The sequence below is a fragment of the Vulpes lagopus genome, chromosome 8 (assembly GCF_018345385.1).
Source record: "Vulpes lagopus strain Blue_001 chromosome 8, ASM1834538v1, whole genome shotgun sequence".
In the NCBI taxonomy this organism is placed as follows: Eukaryota; Metazoa; Chordata; class Mammalia; order Carnivora; family Canidae; genus Vulpes; species Vulpes lagopus.
The window spans coordinates 62261480-62274661 of NC_054831.1; the positions used below are offsets into that span (position 1 = coordinate 62261480).

The following is a 13182-nucleotide window of genomic DNA, read 5'->3' on the forward strand; positions in this document are numbered from 1 at the left end:
CCAATAGTTTCCAGGATAAATATTCATTAATTATCTATCTAATAAATAGATAATTAAATGAGTAAACAATAGATATTCTTTATTTCTCCACCCAAATACAAAAAAGTCCAAATAGTGAAATATCCTCCATAGGTCCTCCCTTTTTTTACTCATATAATCCAATTTAAAACACACCAGCAAATGCTTATCAGTTTGGCTACATCAATTCTTTTTAAACCATGTCATAAAGCAAGATTACAGTGATGCTTTACTAAAGAGACTGATGGATCATTTTAAAAAGTGTTTTAACTGAAATGAATTTTTTTCTATTAAAAACTTTAAAATTTCAAATTCTCAACAGAAAAGCCTTTGGGCAGTGAAGGGAAACACAGTATCGCTTATTTCTGTTCTTTTCTCAAGGGAACCAGCAAAAAATGGATATTTTTTTTCACTACTAGAATTCTTCAATAATATCCAAATGCAATGAAGTGCTTTGAATTAAAAATACTGTTACATAAAGCGATATCCAAGGACTTAAATTGTATTTGTGCTATCCCTCACCCAAGCTCTGCTGAAAATTCTGGAGAAAGTTAAACTCTATACAAAAATGGAGGGCAATCAAGAACTCTTAGAAACTTCCTGCCTGGTACTAGGAGAGGGCACAAAAGGGTGATCACTGTATGCCAAGCACTCTGACTATGGACTTTATATATATAAAAATCCCATTTAATCCTCACAACCTCCATTTCACAGATGAGACACTTGGACCAGGAGTGGATAACTTGCTCAAGTTCTCACACTAAGAGATTCCAAACCGAATCTGTACTGCTTCCATCTGTGTAAGAACTATGGAATCATAGAACAACAGAACATTCACTGGCCTTTATTTCTTTCTGGTAGTGATATTATTATTATTTTCTATCATCGTTTTCAATTTCCACCTTCCAAGGAATTGTCATTACTGACAGTGATTTAAAGGAAGAGTGCTTGTGGTATGGGGACAATTGGGTTCCTATGATTGGTAAAAACAAGAATTGCCCAGGAGTCAGAAGCAACAGAAAGCAGGTAATAATGAAAGCATTAGGAGCATCCTGACTTGTCAGAAACTTTTGAGAAGCTTTCCTGATTTTTATTCATTAATGGTAAGCAGTAGTAAGCTAAAAGATATTTAACAACCATCTCTCCCAGGGAAAGAAGGAAGAAGGATGGACGGAAGGAAGGAAGGAAGGAAAGAAGGAAGGAAGGAAGGAAGGAAGAAAGGAAGAAAGGATGGATGGATGAGCACATTTGGCTCAGAGGAGCTGACATGAGCCAGCAGCATGAAGCACTATAAGTAACAATAATAAAAGCCTACATCTCATAGTATATGGGCCAAAGGCTGCCAGTCAACCTCAGAAACTAACTTTCCAAATTTTAAAATAAGCATTTCAAGGTATGCCCCTAGTGCCTTTCTGTTCTGTATCTGTATGTTGATGAAATCATGCTAACGAATAAGATTTCAAATTTATTTGAAAACACTTTTTCTCTACTGATCACCATATCCTGAGATCATAAAGTCTGTGTTTGTGGTACTCTTATTTAAAGATGATTCAAACACATTAAAGATATTGCACACAAAAATGAAGGAAATGAAATGGAAAATAATTTAAGAGGCGGATTTTATGACATTTAAATAGAGCCTATCCTACCCTTTCTACAGAGCTGCCTTGATACCCAAAAAAGATTTGGGAGTTTTCTTTCTTTTTTTTTTTTTGATTTGGGAGTTTTCTTTTAAAATGAGTCAATTTAAAAAAAGAATCAATAAGTAACAGTTTAAACAGTACAGAGTTTCCTCAAAAAAATAAAAATAGAAATACCATATGATCCAGCAATTCCATCTCTGAGTATTTATCTAAAAAATATAAGAAACACTAACTCAAAAAGATCTGCACCCCCATGTTCATTATTTACAAAAGTCACGATATGGAAACTACCTAAGTGTCCACTGACAGATGAATGGATAAGGAAAATATGGTGTATGTATACACACACACACACACACACACATACACACACATATACACACACACATGCACACACACACACACAAGAATTTTATTCAGCCATAAAAAAGGAAGGAATTCTTGCCATCTATGACAACATGGATGGATCTTGAGAGTATTATGCTAAATGAAATAAATACTAGAGAAAAAAATAGCATACAATCTCATTTATATATGGAATATAAAAAACAAAACAAAACCAAAAAAACCACCAAACCAAGCTCCTAGGCACAGAGAACAGATTATTGGCGGTTGCCAGAGGCAGGTGGGGGTGGGGTGGGGGGGTGGGTAGGTGAAATGAGTGAAAGGGATCAAAAAGTATAAATTTCCAGCTATAAAATATATGTCACAGGGATATAATATACACCATGGTGGCTACAGTTAATAATACTGTATTGCATATTTGAAATTTGCTAAGAGAGTAAATCTTAGAAGTTTTCATCACAAGAAAAAAATTTTTTGTAACTATGTATGGTGATGGATGTTAATTAGACTTATTGTGATCATTTCACAGTGTGTATACCAATAGTGAATCAGCATGTACTATACCTGAAACTAATATAATGTAATATGTCAATCATGCTTCAATAAAAATTTTTAAAGCACTGAAAAATTCAGAATATTTAAGTATTCACTGAAAATAGCGTGATATTAGTGACTTTTAGAGTATACATTCCCTGATTTACATAAAACCCGTAAAAATAATTTGCCGAAAAACCAATTCTAGATTTATACTAGAATATTAGGAAAAAAATTCATCTCAAAATAAAATGACAATGATAATTGTAGTAAAGAAATGCTGGCCTTACACGCACGCTGAGCTGAAAATTAAAAGTTCGTTTAACAAGATCGTTTATTTTTTAAATGTATGTGTTCTGGCCATTTCTTGTAAATCGAACCTTTTGTAAAGCACAGAATAGCTACTTTCAAGGTTTTCTATGACAACCTGTCCAATAAAAGTGAACTCTTAAAGAGTAATCTCACTATGAGAGTCTCTTTTGTGTCAAAATTTTTACTTTAAAGTTTGCTTTAAAGGAGGTATTTTTGCTGACATACATTAATGAAGTGGCAAGGACATCTTTTTTCAAGATTTTAAGCTTGATACCAGACAACTACTTTAACCCTATGAAGTAATTTTTCTGCAGAAATAGCACATGTGCATCTGATCAAAGCTGTACTTAGTTTCTTATTTTAAGATTTAAAAATCACTATACATGTATTTCCTTTGATTATTCTTTATGATGTTTACTTTCTCTTGTATAAATAGTCATGAGTTAGGGAAACCTCAGATTTTAATTTAATCAGAATAAATAGCTAAATTGTATTATCATATATTAAAACATTTGTATATATGGGTTCTTAAAAACTTATTACAATAGCTTTAGATTTGCTTATTAACAAACTTAACAAGATTTTTTTTAAAGATGTCATCTTGATTGCTGATTAAGTGTGGACAACTCAAAATACAAAAGTTCCTGTAAAGGGGTAAATTATCTATACGATAAAATCTAATCTTCTGGGATACAGTTGCAGAAGACTTTATATAAATAAAATTACACACAGTTTTATGCTTTAATTAGTGCTTTATTTATCTTTTTATTATACCTTACATTCAGTATTGTACTAATTCTTTTTTTACTTTTCTAAAAACACAGCAGTAGTGAATGTTCTTTTTAAACAAATTTATATTTGATTAAATATTCAAAAATTTAAAGGCTTATGAAATAAGGACTAACTAATTTGCAAAACCATCAAAAATGTATCTGTATCTTTTACAGTACATTCCAGGCTTTTATGATGTTTCTATTTCAGAGACAGGATCAGGGATTGAATGTGAAGCGATGATTTGACAAAGATGATAACTGACTCATGAGCTATGTTACAATGAGGCTTCTGCTCAAGTTCTTTATATTCTACTAAAAAAAGGACACATGCCTGAGATTGTGTTCCACACTGAATTGACAATAGCACCTGATACTGTTCTCTCGTCCGACAAAAACACTCTGGCTGACCAGGCAAGAATGACCAAGCACAGAAGAGATTAGGAGCCCACTAGCTCCTCACTGAATGAACCTTAATCACAGAACAGCATTGGGGGAAAAAAGTGAGGCTGGAAGCCCCACATCCTGTATGTGGAGTGCAAAGAGCAGTGGCCACAGGAGGAGGAGCCCCACCATCTTAGTTTGAAACCCCCTCTGCTATTGACCTGCCCTGTGGTGGCAAGTGTTTCATTTGAAGTCTTTGGTTCTTTTGTTTTCCCATCTGTAAAGAATTATATCCGTCTTCTGCAATTGGGTTCTGCAATTGTATGATCGCCAACTTTATCTAATCGCTGTGGTACAAAGAGTTCAAAGATAAAAACACCACCAATCAACAAATTCTTTTATCAAATCACTTTTGTTTTTTGGGGCACCTGGGTGACTCAGTGGTTGAGCATCTGCCTTTGGCTCACGGTATGATCCCGGGGTCCTGGGATCAAGTCCCACATCAGCTTTCCTGCAGGGAGTCTGCTTCTCCCTCTGCCTATGTCTCTGCCTCTCTCTCTCTCTGTGTCTCTCATGAATAAATAAATAAATTTTAAAAGAAAAACACCTCACTTTTGCTTTTGGTAGAAGTGGAACTGAAGTGACCTGTATTGAATAGTAGACACTGTGCTAAGTCCCTTATGTATCTTATGTCACGGCATATTCATAAACTCTCTAGAAAGTAAATACTGCCAGGATCCCTAACTGAAGTTCAAAAATGGTAGAGTAATTTGCTTAAAAGTAACATCAACAGGACTGGAACCAATATTTTCTGTATGTTTATGCATCCCCTCACCACATAAACCCATTGTGAGTATTTGACACTATGATGGAACCTACTTTAAAAACGTCCCTTGCATTTTGACTACAGGTCAGAGACCAACCAGGTATGGCCGAATGGCTAATAAAGCATAGGATATTTATAAAACCTATTCCCACAAAAACATATTGTTTTTAACTGTTACAAAGGCACAGCCTTTAAACAACCACAAGGACATTTTCATAGCCTAGTCTAAAAGCTAGAGTATTAACTCAAGGTATCCATATATATAAAAGTATAAGTGGGTTCCATGTGCACATAAAGTAGGGATGTATTCCCAAGGCATGGGAAATCATCAGTGATATAGCTATGCTGAGTATATTCGTGGGTATGTGTTCCAAAATCTATATAAACATAATCAGTGGGAAATTAAATTCTGATAGAGCCAAGAGTATGGCTTTGAAAAGCTTTTAAGCATTTATCTCCACAGTGATCTCATGGGGAGTTCAAGCTTGCTTTTCAAGCAATGACACTGTCCAAAGCTCTAAAAAGCAGATATTTATCATACCATTCAATCTGCTGCAAGAGTTTCTTGGCAGTTTGATTCAATATGAGAAAATAAAGTTTTCATGTCATCACGAATGGGGCAAGAAATTGTTATCTTAAGCATTTGTCCCTTTCTTTGTCCCTCAATTTAATTAACATTCTCTCTCAAGGTTATAACACTAAGTTTTATTATTCTCCACCCCAATAATATTTTAGTTCTGTAAATATGAATGTGAACATGAAAAAACAAAAATCACTTTTTCAAAATAAACTACATGACCAATGCAATTTTATTTTATAATAGTTCTGTTTAATATTTGCAGTTCTATTACCACCTCCCAAAGGAATACTTGGAGACTGTGGCTTACAAGCAGAGTCGATCAATGACATTGTTACATTTGAAATACAAATGTATATTGCCCGTCTATATAGTATTTTCAAATAATTCAGTATTTAAATCAAAATATCCATATTTGAACTACTACGTATAAATGACCATGTTAGGCATTGCAAGAAATAAAACTGAATGAAATCTAGCCTTTCACAGGGATGAGGCAATTAAAGAGTATACTAAAGCCATTAGAGAATTACAGAGAGCTGTGAGGTTTAGAAGATGGAAGAAATCAGAAATTTCAAGGAGACTCTAATCAAGGAACCCTGCCTTTGATCTTCACGTTATGAAGATGAGTCAATATTTCAAGTGAGAAAGGAAGCATGGAGGACAGAGCATAAGCGAAGATAGCAGAAGAGCCATATGATGGTCTCCATGAGAAGTAAGTTCATCGTGCGTAGAGGAGATTCAGGAGGAACGAATACATAAAAGGCAGAGCAGGACTGCTGCAAATGTCAAGCCAACCATTTTATATATAATTCCAACAGAAATGTTGCATCTTAAAGTTTGAAGCAGAGGCATGACATGCAAATCCCCTATAGAAAGATTAATCTAGTTGCAACGACAGGAAAAGGGGACAGAATATCAGAAGATTTCTGCAAAAACAACAGCCCACACCAAAAATAAAGACCAAGACCGGGGTCATGAAGTTGACAAAGGTAAATATTTGAGAGACACTATAAAGACGTAGGCAGAGCAAGACAAGATGTGAAGAACGAAAGGCCATTCTAAGGTATTTTGAGTTGTTTGAAGAGAAAGGGATGTGGGCTCAGGCACGGCACGTGGAGTACAAGGTGGAGTTGTTCAGGTGGAGGAAAGCCATCAGTTAGGTGTGTACGGTGGTCAGAGTAGGGCACTGGCTCAACTCAGGGACAGGGGTCCGAGTTCAGGGAGCCACAGGCAAGTAGTGGAGAAAGCAAAGTGGACAAGTTTCAAAGGCATCTCTTAAAAAATGGCAAATTTCCTCCAAAGACACTGATGATGGTTCACGCTGGACATAAGAAAAAATGATGCTGTACATTCCTAAAACAAGGTCTCCTGTGAGACAAGAAAAAAATTTTTCTCTTTTCTGTTTTCTTACCAATTCTCAAAGGCTAGACTACTTTGTTTTAATGGAATACTTCATTAAAAATATTTATTGAGACACCATTATATGAGGTAGGAAGTTAGAATACAAACAAATTTATTATCTTCCCAAAGGTGCTTTTAAAACCATTTACATATTCTTGTCTGGTGATAAAAATGACAGATGTTCACAGTTTATTGGAAATAGCACAAAGCATAAAAACCAAGTGTTTGAAATACTGTATCGGGAATTGTCAAATTTTATCAAATTCTTTTTCAGCATTAGATGTAGCTTTTCTTACTTGACTTTTTGACTAATATCAGCAGCATATTAATGTTATGATACTGATATATTTCCTAATATCTAACCAACCTTGCATTCTTGGGTAAAATATTACTTGCTCTTGGTAGATTATTCTTTAAATGCATATGATTTCAGGAGCCCTGGGTAGCTCAGTCAGTTAATTGTCTGACTCTTGATTTCAGCTCAGGTCATGATCTCAAGGTTGTGAGATCAAGTCCCACATTGAACCAAGCATGGAGCCTATTTAAGATTCTCTTTCCCTCTTCCTTTGCCCCTCTCCCTGCCCCTCCTTTTAAAAAAAGATGAGTATGATTTCATAGCATTTGTTTATATAACAATATGTATATAATAATGCACATTTATGTTCATGACTAGAGCCTTTTAGGTTCCTGAACTAGAATTTTCTTTGGAAGCTATTACCTTTTTTGAGTTCTAAGCCAATTTACATACCTTTGGAATTTTATGTACCTACTTCCCTGAAAATAGGATAGACTCAATGATAAAGCTACATTAGACATGTCAATAAATTTACCTGTGTGAACAATGTTCAGGTTAGTGGCTCTTATAAGCAAACTGCAAATCACATGACCTAACTACCCAGCCATAGCTCATTAGACCAGGAGCAGACACTACGCTTGGGGAAAGGAAATGCACTGGCCATCCAGTGACTAATGAGTGTGTTTGTGAGTTTGAACGAGGAGACATTTAGGTATAGACAATCAAATGGTGGTGAATACTAGGGCTATCAGGCTAGGCAGGTATAAGGCCAGGCAGACAGGTGGCTGTTTATCAATGAGATGCTAAGAAGTAGTCTAAGAAACCCTGTATTCAGAAAAAAGCAGAGACAAAGAACCGTACAAAACAAACCCTACAAGAATTTAACCCTCCTTGTTGGAACTGTTTTCTATATTATCCCATATCCTTCCTATGTATCCTTTTTTCCTTTAGCCATTCCTTGGAATGAAACATCCCTAAGATAATTTTAGGGACAGGAGCCTTTTAAAAAGCTAATTATTTCATAATATTTTTCAGTGTTTTCCTTGGTTATTGCTTTGCTCAGCTTTTCTAACTCCTCCAGTGTCTATTTTGGAAGTCTACATATTTCTTTCAAAAGTTCATTTCCTTTTAATTTTCAAGATTTATTAACATAATGTCCTCTTGTGGGTTTTGAATTTAATGATAATCTAATCAGATTCTGAGCTAGAATAGGTAACCTACTCACCCAGAAAGATGTTCAAAACTTGAAAGAAATGTATGAGAGAGTAAAAATAATGGAAATGGCAATTTTCAAATTATGAAGACAATTTTAATAATAAATTTAATATAAACTGATGATTCTAGCTCTCAAGATTTACTTTTTATAGATTTTTATAATAAAAGTTCTTTATATTACAGAGCAGGGATCTAATAAATGGAAATACATGAACCTATCATTATAATAATATTTCACAAAAAAATACTTTTAAGACAGTTACATATACAAAGCACTAAGCTTTGAAAATTTTAAGGTTGATGTTTTAAATCTTATCTGCAAGCTAACAGAACATATTTATATTCAATGAGATGCTAAGAAGTAGTCTAAGAAACCCTGTATAGTAAATGAACATTCTATTAAAAACATAATAACTAAAACTCATTTCCAAATGTTATTATAACCTTATCACTTAGTTATATAGCATAGTAAGACATAAAAGACTGTCTGTGATAAATCCTGATTAACTAAGTCATCCCTTATTTTAGAAATAGCTAGCTAGCCTTTTATTTCCTAGGTGAGAAGTGAAACAAAATGAATCATAAGGTGATTAACCAGTCATCTAGTTCGACAAGATGTTTGATGAGAACAGATTACTAAATGTCAGAATTTGAAAATGACAGGCAAGAACTGTTGCTTAAGGGGTTCCCAGCTTCTTAGTCTATACAACTCTGAAACGTAACAATACTGGAACAGCCGCAAAGGAGGAATGGAAATAGAAGGAAAATCAAATTTAAACATAGAAAATTTAAAATGTAGGAATACCTAGAGTCTTATGAAATCTTTCTTAGGCAGCTCTGAAGAAAACAATTTAATTTTCCAAATACTCCCTAAAAGCTTCCTTGTTTAGGGATAAAATGTGTTCCCAACTGAAGCTCCTTAAGACAACAGACTGTTTTTCTTCTCCGCCACTAGACAGACAAAGGAATGATATTTGAAACAGTATATGCATCTCACACTGCAATGATCTTCAGGAAGAATTATTAGAATGCCAACTATTATTTTTTTTAGTCTTAAAATTTAAGAAAGAAAACTTAGTAATTTGTGGATCTACAGAAGCACATGTATGTAATTTATAAATAAATATAAAATATACTGGGGAATGAGTTCAGGCTTTTACTTACTGATAGGAATGGCATGGTGAAAAGGATGAATTCAGTGCACTAAATTATAAACCTCCTGATGACAGGAACTACCCTGGTTTACCTTAATACTCCAAAGTACACCTTAAGCAGAGCATTAACTTTTTACAAAATTAAAAATCAGCTTGTCAATCCAAAGTCTACTATTTGTGGTCTCCCAGCCCACAGACACATGCAAAATTGCACTTCAAATGCTGCCAGCAGAACACTGTCCTCTATAATGGTCACTAATGTAATTTCACACTGGCCCTCATACATTTAATTCATTTCTCTCTTCAAAATGTCCTCTTCGCCATTTCTCCAAGGAAACAAATGTAAAGTGGCTATAAAGTTTTCATCTTCTTACTGATATGTCTATTCATGTCACAACTAAGGTAAACACTGGAATGTATATTGCTGAGCTGGTTTGCAGTATGAGACAGTTTAGGAAATGGCTACTTTTTTACTTCTGATTGCACATCAAGCTTCAAACTATTAACAACTTCAGCCACACATCACTATGTATAGCATATCTCATCTCTAATTCGGAATTTGGAACAATCTGGATCCAGCAAAGGCTGGAAAAAAAATCAAGGTAGTTATGCAAATTTTGATATAAACAAACCTGCAGGGAGGATGTTAAGACAACATAGGAAAAGAAACTCCCTCTGGACATCATGTAAAATGCCTGAGCAGCAAACATATCTATAAAATGGTTATGTTTTTCTTTCTCACACTGGCCTTCTCCAGAATTATTCCACTTTATTTTTCAAGACCCATATTTGTGTAGATGCATCGATCTTGTGATTAATATCTGAAGGAAAAAAAAAAACAAGAAAAATATTTTTAACTTCCCTCCTCCTCTTACAGCCTGGTATAAACAATTTCATTGTGTTAAAGAAAGGTGATATTATAAACGGAATTTAATATGCTCACTGAAACAAAGACAATCATTTCTGCTAATGTATTAATAAAATAATAGAATCCAAAATGATCAACACAGGATAGAATGAAAACAGTGGTTATGATATAGGTACCAGGGTTAAACACCAAGTTAGAATCCAAGCTCTATCATTTACCTGCTCTCTTTGTGAGGTTGGTCAAATTATTTAACTTCTGAGAGCCAAGCATTCCTTATCAGCAATACTAAAATAATAAAGATTGCATCCCTAGTTGGGTTTTGTGACAATTAAAGAAAGTCATGTAGTTAAAGCACTTTGATCAGTGCACTTAAATAAATCCTTAATATTATTTTCATTTTCTTCAAACTGTTTCCACTTAACATGATCATAATAAAGCAAAAGGCCATGCATTTAAAAATTGTGGAAATAATTAAATAAAATACACACTTCTGGGGGTCAATATCTGGGTTCTCCAAATGTTCTAAAATGCATATATTATCACTAAAAATAAACTAAATCATGTATTATTTTAAATATTCAAAACTAAGAAAACGTTTTGTGGCAAGAGAAAACATCCAACTTGGACCTAGATCCATGCTAAGAGACTGATCACCCATAAATTCTGAGGAAAATCATATCTTCATGAGAAAATCATGTGCTGGTTGAAAACATGGGTTCCAGTCCCACTGTTGACCCTCTGGTGATGCTGGATGAGTCTGTATAACCTCCGTAAGCCCTGCTTCCCTTCTTTGCAAAAAAAATAATAAATGTAGCCCACGCATGGTTTATCTTTAAAAATGCTTCCATTTCACACTTTATGTTTTTATAAACACAGAAATCATGTCACCATGACTTTTGTTTTAAAAAGATATTTTTAACACTTATTATAAATCCTCTATTATTAGAACTGTGTGCTGGAGCATTCAGACATAGCATGGAATCAACGGTCCAGAGACAGACCCAAGTGCATATAATAAAGGGCATTCCAGTCAGTGGGGAAAAGACAGATGCCTTAATAAGCAATGTTAAAACAACTTGGGAAACAAATATCATTAGTTCCACTCCTCAAGCTTCACACCAAGATAAATTCTAAATGAGATCTAAATGTAAAATATGGGGGCACCTGGGTGGCTCAGTGGTTGAGCATCTGCCTTTGCCTCAGGTCATGATCCCGGGGTCCTGGGATCGAGTCCTGCATCAGGCTCCCTATCGGGAGCCTGCTTCTTCCCTGCCTATATCCGTGCCTCTTTCTGTCTCTCATGAATAAATAAATAAAATATTTTAAAAATAAATAAATGTAAAATGTGAAACTGTGTAAGATCACAGGGAGGGATTACTTTATAACTGGGCTGAGGGAATCATTCCTAACTCAAATCCAGAACCAATGGGGAAAAGAATGGCCAAATAAAAATAAACTTGACTACATAAAAATAAACATAAATAATAATCTAAAATTTGCACATAAAAATAAAACACTATAAGCAAAATAAACATAGTTGGAGGGTAGTAATTGCAACAGATAGTGAAGGAAAAACAGCCCCAATAAAAGGAACTTTTAAAAATTCAGAAGGAAAGATCAACAACTCCATATGGACAAAAGCTGAATGTACAGTTCATGGAAAAAGAAATACAAAGGATCTTCAGCATTAGAAAAGATGCTCAACTTTGCTAATGATAAGAGAAATACAAATTCAAACATGAGGCCCCATTTTTTTACCTTTCAAATTACTAAAAACTCCAAAAGTCTACAAATTGATAGTGATACTGTGGAGAAATTGGCCCTCTTGTATATTATTGTTGGGAACACAAAATTATTCAACTCTGATGGCAATAAACTTTGCAATATCTACAAAATTTAAATTTTGACCCATCAGTTCCTCTTATAAAAATCGACTCCCAAAAAGTACTGGCAAAAAGTAGGAGATGATATATATATAAGACTATTCATTACAAGACTAATAACAGCAAAATATCCATCAACTAGGGACTGGCTAAATAAACTATAGCATAGCCACAAAAAGGAACTACCAATCCATAAGGCAGATCTCCATACACTTACTGCTCTGGAGTGCTCTCCAGGATAGAAAGGAAAAAAGCACAGTACAGAAAAGTGTATACTGAATTTTAGTTTCCAACTGAATTGGAAAGAGAATATATGCTATATAAATACAGCTGCTTACATATTTTTAAATAAAAGATAAACCAAAACTCATAAAAAGGAGAAAACAGAATAATGTTTATGAAAGAAAAGTACAGAACAAGAAGGAAGAAGTGGAGTTAAAAGTGAGATCTCTTCCAATATATTTCACTTCATATTTTAATTTTGGAAAATCATGTAAACATTTTATATAGTTCATATTTATAAATAACTCAAGACAAAAATAATGCAACCTATAAAATTCAAAATCAAACTGAAATAAATGGGCCTAACTATACATTAGTTTAAGTAGCATAACCACACAGAAAAGAATTCTTTTTTGTATTTTGCCATGCTGCATTCACTATATTTGATACCAACAAGGTTGTCATTTTGTAAATGGCATATTTTTGTCTTTCTAAAAAAAAAATGTGTTTGACTGGCTCTGTCCACTGAAGATGTCTAGAAGTAATGACAACCCAGTAAAAACTGGTAATCAAAAGATTTTTTAAAAATTATTTTCAGGGCAGCCCGGGTGGCTTAGTGGCTTAGTGCCGCCTTCAGCCCAGAGCAGGATCCTGGAGACCCGGGATCCAGTCCCACGTTGGGCTCCCTGCATGGAGCCTACTTCTCCCTCTGCCTGTGTCTCTGGCTCTCTC

The 13182-nt window shown here is 34.4% G+C and overlaps 1 protein-coding gene and 1 long non-coding RNA gene across 3 annotated transcripts in view; both read right to left on the reverse strand.

Annotated features, from left to right (window-relative positions):
- NEBL (nebulette) overlaps positions 1-13182 on the reverse strand; it is a 344404-nt gene that overhangs the window by 116198 nt on the left and 215024 nt on the right. The gene's annotated exons all lie outside the window — the stretch shown is intronic.
- Positions 1-13182, reverse strand: part of LOC121496571 — a 50342-nt gene that overhangs the window by 6234 nt on the left and 30926 nt on the right. Inside the window, exon 3 of the long non-coding RNA XR_005989270.1 lies at positions 10110-10298. This is a non-coding gene — a long non-coding RNA (uncharacterized LOC121496571). The remainder of the gene's footprint in view (positions 1-10109; positions 10299-13182) is intronic.